General features: G+C 34.0%; 1 pseudogene; it reads left to right on the top strand.

Annotated features, from left to right (window-relative positions):
* The first annotated feature begins 2,093 nt into the window (after nucleotides 1-2,093).
* LOC106465885 lies at nucleotides 2,094-6,308 on the top strand (annotated as a pseudogene).
* The last annotated feature ends 1,753 nt before the right edge of the window (nucleotides 6,309-8,061 follow it).

The raw sequence follows: 8,061 nt of genomic DNA, 5'->3' as shown, positions 1-8,061 counted from the left end.
TTCAGTTTAAAGCCTGCTTTACTTATCTGCTGGAATAACAATCTCAAGTTCTCCAGGTGATCTGAATTTGAAAACTCAACGGAGTTCTAAAGCAGTGAGAAATAGCTAGACTGGACACACATGATGTTAAGAGCAAAACAATCTTTATTATAACACATAAAACAGTGTACACATTTATGTGGACAAGTTGTTAATCACCTTTACTAGATCAGTGATTTAGTCAAACAACTTTCTTTTTTTCCAAGATAGATCTCTGTCGAGTTAAACACTTAAATAAGTGCATAGAACTTTGAAATTTTAGAGGTCCCTCCAAGTAATAAACCTTGTATGCTTTCTCTGTGATTGCATTACTAGGCGACTGGTCTCTCACGGCAATCGTCAGATGTAGCATACAGTTATTATCCAGTCGACCAACGAAACGTTGTAATTGCTGACCATTTCAAGAATATGTGACGTTATTGCAATATCCATTCCAGTAGTGTAGATATCATTTGCTATAGAGAATAAAGACACAAAGACAACCAGAACAAAATAATTTCAACTGTTTTTTGACTATTCGTTTATGCCAAACCCGCAAGAAATTTAAGTGAGCAAAAGGCTTTAAACATTGCTAAGTTATTAACGATGGTGGAAAACATATATGTCCACATATCACAAAACTAAAGCCCCCGAGTGGTTTTGTGCAAAGCTCAACAAATAACATGAAGCCTTTATATTCCTATTGTTACGTCTCCGTTCGTTAGTTAATTTTCCGTAAAAATTCTTACCGAAGAAACTTTAACGATACAAGTCCTTTCTTAAATAAAACTGGTTTATTCATTCTGAATACAACTTCGCGATACACTTAATTTTCACAGCCGCGCTACAACAAACGCTATAATTCACAACGAACGTCTCACGTGCCCAACAATATTCTCTCTCTGTCTGCAGTTCAATTACTCGTTACCTACACTGTTTCTTGGCCGGTCTTATATACACAAGACTACCCCAATCTAGTAGTCTCCCGACATTTCATGAAGGTTCGAGAAGGAAGTGGCGTGATACAAGCGTCACGTGACCTTCGCTGTCGTAACACCATGAATCGAAAAATCACGGTAAATAGCGTTTTTCTGAGAACTGTTGTCGTTTCTATTTTTATATCATTTAGTGATAATGCCCAATACATCAAAATCGGGACTACACGATCAAAAGGAAGATCATTATAAGCCGGGTTTTTTTCTTTAAATATAATTTACTAATCTCAGTTTGTTTGGAATTTTGCGCAAAGCTACAAGATAGCCCATTGTGTAGCTTTGTGCTTAACTACAAACAAACAACCAATCTACTCTATACACTGTGGATAATCAAACATCGGAAACTTACCGATGTCTCACCGGGGTACAATTAAATAAGTATATTGTGAATGATAAAATGAGTTAAATTCTTATCAGTAAGAAAATAACTCATTTCATAGTTAAATCTTCTGTATTGAAAATTTTTGATTTACCTAAGTGCCAAAGAAAACATCACGTAGTACATAAACACGAATGCCATTTTTTATGTATATATATTGATGTAAAAAAGGCCGTCTAAATGACACCTTAAAAAAGCAGACAAGAATCCGAGTCATTTGTTTGTTTGTTTATTGATAAGCAAAAAGCTACACAATGGGCTATCTGGGGTGCTGCCCACCACGGATATTGAAACCTAGTTTTTAGTGTTGTAAGCCGAGAGACTTATTGCTCTGAGGACTCACATCACTAAAAACCAGGTTTTGATACTCGTGGTGGGAACAGCATAGATAGCCCATTGCACAGTTTTGGACTTAAAAACAAACAAATTTACCGTTGTGCCATTGGGGTCGCCACGGGTGATGAATGTTTGGTACATTTTATCTAAATGTGATGATAGTGTTATGACTGAATTATTCGATTTAAGTAAGAATTATAATGTTTTTTTATGTATCATATAATATAAAAACATTATGATACAATTAATATTTTGATAAAAGTGTAACTTCAATATTTAGAAATTAAAAACAACAGCCCCTGTGACAAAAATACAAATATTCGCGATAAAGCCATCGAGGTGTCGCAACTAGTAGTCTATGTTGCGTTGTTGTTTTCTTGAGAAGGGGGTGGGGCTGAAGTTCGGATGATAGGTCTACGTTTTATATTTTAGAATGTTTTGAAGACATTTACTCAGTATTTGATGTTTAGTAAGCACTCTGGGAAAGAAAATGGCATTATTCACAGCAGATTGGAGTCCACTGGGAAGAAAAGAATTTTATAGAAAGACGGAGCTCTATTCGATGGAATGGGGAGACCAACTCAATATATCCGACTTCATTGTTGCAGCAGCTCAATTTGGGGGACCAGTAGCGGCGGTTCGTGATGAGAAACAAATACAGCGAGTTCAGTCCAGTGGAAAACCAGTAATATACATTTTTTCTGCATCTGGACGGTCGATATCGTCAGTAAAATGGAAAAGTGGCCGTCTGATTCATATAGCATGGTCAATGACAGAGGAGCTTATATGTGTTCAAGATGACGGTGTTGTCCTCATATATGATTTATTTGGCAACTATAAGTCTGCTTTCAGCATGAGTCAAGAAGCAAAAGATACAAAGGTCCTTGAATGTAAAACTTTCAATGGAAAACATGGGACAGGAATTGCTGTACTAACTGGATCCTTTAGAATTTTTATAACAAACGATATTAGAGATCGAAGGGTTAGAAGATTAGCAGAAATACCTGGACTTGAAGCACCACCTAGCAGCTGGGTAGTCGTGACAGGAGATCGTGAAAATAGAATTTATGTAGCTTGTGAAAATCGACTGTATCAATTGGAACAAAGTGAGAGACTGTGTACTCAAATGAAACCAGTATTTGATTCAAGCTTGAGTGCCATTATAGACATTGCAGTATCATGGGATGGACAACATATTGCCCTTTTTACTGACACTGGTGCACTTTGGCTGGGATCCAGTGACTTTGAGATAAAATATTGTGAATTTGATACTAAATGCAAAACTCGTCCACAGCAACTTATTTGGTGTTCGACATGTGCTGTGGTAGGCTACTGGGAAAATATCCTGCTATTAGTTGGTATAGAAAAAGATTGGGTTAACTATGTTATGGATACACCAGTTTTTCTTGTTTCTGAGGTAGATGGTGTTAGAATAATTGGAAATATGACTCATGAATTCTTGCAGAAAGTACCAGATACTGTTTCAGAAATATTCCGTATTGGATCTTTAGCACCAGGAGCTCTGCTTTTGGAAGCCTCCAAAGAATTCCAGCAAAAAAGTCACAAAGCAGATGAATATATTCGTATGATACTTGAGAAAGACCAATTGGAAACTGCAGTGCAGCAATGTATTCAAGCTGCAGCCCACATAGATTTACCTGCCACTCAAAAAATGCTCTTAAGAGCTGCATCTTTTGGAAAATGCTTTGTTCCAGAAATGGATTCAGGACAATTTGTCAAAGTCTGTCAGAATTTGAGGGTATTGAATGCCATCCGTGACCATACAGTTGGATTGCCACTCAGTTGGACACAGTTACAATATTTAACTATTCCTATGCTGCTTGATCGTTTAGTACTTCGCCATCTATACTGTTTAGCTATTCGAATATGTCAGTACCTAAAAGTTCCAGATATGCAAGGGGCTAGTCGCATATTGAAACATTGGGCATGTTGCAAAGTTAGACAATCCCAATTGGATAATGAAAAGGTTGCTAAGCAAATTGCCAACAAACTGGGGTTTAACCCAGGGATCTCATACTCAGAAATTGCCACTGAGGCTATAGAATATGGACACACACAACTAGCAATTAAGCTTTTGGATTTTGAGCCTCGAGCTTCAGAACAAGTTCCATTATTAATGAAACTAAAGCAAAATGCTCAAGCCATGAGTAAAGCAATAGAGAGTGGAGATTCAGATTTGGTGTATTCTGTAATCTTTCATCTTCGTGACACATTACCTGTAGGAGAATTCCATATGACTGTTCGAAACTTTCCAGATGCTTATTCCTTATTCTTAAAGTTTTGCAAAGAGCAGAATTTAGAACATCTAAGGAATCTGTATTATCAAGAAGATGATTATGCTAATGAAGCAAATTGTCGAGTAATGGAAAGTTATCAAACTGCTCGTATGGAACGCCGTACTAATTGCTTACAGTTAGCATATGAAGGATACACAAAAGCAAAGAATGAGTTTAATGCTACTCAAACTGAAGATCAGATTAATCTCATGAAGTATCAGACAAAACTGGAAGAAAAGTATAGTGAACAGAACTATTTAGATCTGTCTCTTCATCAAACTATTCAACAGTTATTAGTTGACAAGATGGCTAAGTTAGCTGATGAACTTCGGAAGGAATTTAAAGTTCCAGACAAAAGGTTTTGGTGGCTGAAAATTATGGTATTGGCCGAAAATGGAGACTGGCTTGAACTGGACAAATTTTCCAAATATAAGAAGTCTCCCATTGGTTATGAACCTTTTGTTGATGTATGTTTGAAAAATGGAAATAAGTACGAAGCTCAGAAGTATGTAGCAAAAGTGCACAATGAAAATAAGGTGAAGTACTGTTTGAAAGTTGGCCTTCTTGAAGAGGCAGCAAAGGTAGCTTTTGAGCAAAAAGACAGAACAGCATTAAGTCTGATACAGAGTCAATGTGGAATAATGAACAGAACTTTAGCAGAGAAAATTGATTCCATGAAAGTTCAGCTGGGTTGATGTTTGGTATAATTCAGATGCTTTCATGAAAATGTCGTCATGTTGGTAGTTTATGTGGCCTCATGAGGTTTATTTTAGTATTGCAACAAGTGGCTAAACAATAATGATTATGGTTTTAGAATCAAAGATTTGTATTTGTAATGAACTAATGTACTGCTCTTTTGGGTGTAATACAACATTTTATGGTAAGAGTTCCGTATAGAGAGATGGACCTTTTATGACATTTATTGTATAATTTTAGTTTGGAACACTAGTGAAGAAAATACTCCTAATTTCTGTGCCAAGATAATAAGTTATAGATTGATTAATGCATTAAATTATACATGTGTCAATATAATTACCAAATTTGACTTCGTACTGGTAGATGTGTTTATTTATGCCATTATCAGGTATTTAGTGTTTTTATTATTTCCCTTAAATTTTGCTGTTTTTCATATCGTAAAGTCATTAAATGTGTCCTTTTATTTTATCAATTATGAAAATTGCAATGCCCAGGTAAGTTTGATTTATAAGCAATTCATTTTTGAAGCCCCATTTTTTTACATCAGAATCTGCATGTGTATACTCACTGTGCTGTTTAGCTATCTATACCAGTGATTTTACCATTGCCTTGGTCATTTTCTCTGTTTTATCTGGTGATAATTTGATAATTCATTATATATGATGGTTAGATAAATTAAGCATTCTTTAATACATAAATAATACATTTTAGTGTTGATTTTTGGAATGCCCTTGTTTGAAGATCTTTTACTGTAGTACTGGATTCTGAAACAAGTATGTTTTGAAGGTTATTATTACATTTTATAACTAGATTATAAGTTAAATTGGGGTTAATTAAGTATAGGTGTGTGGAAAATATAACATAGTGTGCATGTGTCAGGTCTGGACACACTGGAATTTTGCCTAAAAAAAAAGCCACCCTGATAACAAGTATGGCCAGATTTATGAACAAATATTTGGGAGTGATATTAGTTAGCACAATGTGTTTCACAATCTGTGATATGATTATTTCTATATTAGTATTGAAGTACATGAACTTAACAGTATTTTTTGATTAAAGACATTTAATATAGAGCAGACTTTAAGCCTTCTTTTGAAATTCACTGTTTATTTGATACATTAACTCTAGTCTGTAGTTTAAAATCATTCAGTTGCTGGTTAACTGCAGTGTACTTAAGTATATTAAATTTTAGGAGTGCTGAAGAAGACCAGCATGATTATTGTATGTGACATATACATCTGTGTGTGTGTATCATCAGTCATAATGTTCAACAATTTAAATCACTTGCCTCTACAATTCTTCATTAAAAAAAAATTGTAATATTATAAAGCAGAAGTTATATCTGTCTTCAAGAGGAAATAGAACTTTATAATTTGTTTTCATATCTATTTTTTACAAACAAATATTTGCTGATGTTTTTAACAAGCCAAAGAGATATGTTTTCTGTGTATCAAGTTTGGTGCTGTTTTAAATAAAAACACAAGAGGTTCTAATGGATTTATGGGTACATAATTACATACAACTGAGATAGAAAATATGTATATTTACTTATAGTAGAAAATTAAAGGCACTCAGAGAAATTGCAAACCTGCCCTGCAATGTTTTGACTTTGCATTAACTAACCAAAAATATACACCAAACAACCCCTCATAAATGTAAACCAGATCATCATTTTGTCTCATTATAACAAAACTGGTTGACCTTTACCTTTGAGCTACATTCACCAAAAGTTAAACAGTTGGCTCTCAGCCATTGTACCAAATTTGTTTAAAATCACATTAAGAAATTTCAAGTTATTTTGTTCACATACATACTCAAGGACAACAATACGCCTGCCATTGGGCAGGGGTAATAATGATAATACGTTTAAGTTGTATGTGTTTCAGAAAAATTTGGAAATCATTTTTTAATTGGTACAGTAAGCATAATCATACAAACACTATTAACTCTGGCTGATAAGATTATGTGCTCAAAATGAGCCACAAGTACATCTACTAGGAAAAAATAAGTTTCCAGGACTCCTTCCTAGTTGTGTTATTTGGCTTGTGGTACTATAACCTGTTGGCCTATTAAGTTTTAAAAATTCACTTCACACACATGCGCACATATAAAATTGTGTTCTTTCTAGACCATTGACAAGGTGAGATTCATAGAATATTTTTTAACCTTTAACTTAACTATTAATTAAAGTTGATTTATAATGTAAATTATTTGAAAAAGTTAAAAGTATTGTTATGAAGTAATATGTAGTGTAAACAGCCTTTAGATGTATTATAAAGTCATGAAGGAATGAGATATATTTACATGTAATAAGTGTAATGAAAAGAACATATGTTGCATAAAGGAGAATCTGGTATTTTCTCCCTATGTTTAACATAACACAGTTAACTAGTTGTTTTGTGTTGAAAGACATGACAGGTGGATGATTATGTTATAAAAAATATCAAAGTATGATGATTTCTAGATTTCATTGGCTGAAGTATATTTGTTGATTAATTGACCAACTTAGTTTTAAATAACCAGTTTAATAATACCATAACAAATTAACACAACATATAACATTTCAATGTGAGCTAGTTACATTTTTAGCCTTGTGGAAAACAGTTATTTACCAAACAATGAAAATAGATACAATTCTAAAATAAAACTAAATAATGATGTGTTATGTAAGGCACATGCTTTTGAAGCATTCGTAAATTGCTCTAAATATTTAATAAATTTTCATATTTTTGTATATGCTAGCCATTACAAGATACAACTATTATTGATAAATATATTTAATGGCATCCAAGAGTTTTATTTTTGATGCAAAACAAGTGTCAGGTGACAAATCATATGATTTGATATGCAACTGTTTACTACTGGAATTCATTTCTAGAAATGCTTATTTGTACTGTAGCTTTATAGCCCAAGAAATGTTAAGAAAATATTTGTTAAGCTAGTCATATCACCACCTCATACACTAATGCAAGTTGCACATTGATGTGGCAAGCTTAAAATGAGTGAATGCATTTGATGCTGGGGTAATATGTTTCACTCCTTAATTAGACTTGTTTCCTGTCCATAAATAAAGCTTGAAGGTGAATCACTTGCTGCCAAGCATTTTTGTAGAGAATATTTAATTAGACACAAATCTGATGAGCATGCTGATTAGTCTGTTTACCTGATACCTTCTTCCAGGAAATTGCTGAACAATTGGGGTGGTAGAGCATGTTATTGTTACAACAGCGGAAGTCACGTGACACGCTGGTAACACGTGATGATCACGAATTTATTAGTGCAGTTTGGGAGGCCCATTTTTTACATATAGCCTGGCAGATAATTGAAGAGATATAGATAG

The sequence above is a fragment of the Limulus polyphemus genome, unplaced genomic scaffold (genome assembly GCF_000517525.1).
Source record: "Limulus polyphemus unplaced genomic scaffold, Limulus_polyphemus-2.1.2 Scaffold2086, whole genome shotgun sequence".
Lineage (NCBI taxonomy): Eukaryota > Metazoa > Arthropoda > Merostomata > Xiphosura > Limulidae > Limulus > Limulus polyphemus.
Note: the sequence above shows the minus strand (reverse complement) of the source record. Positions and strands in the feature narration are given on the sequence as shown.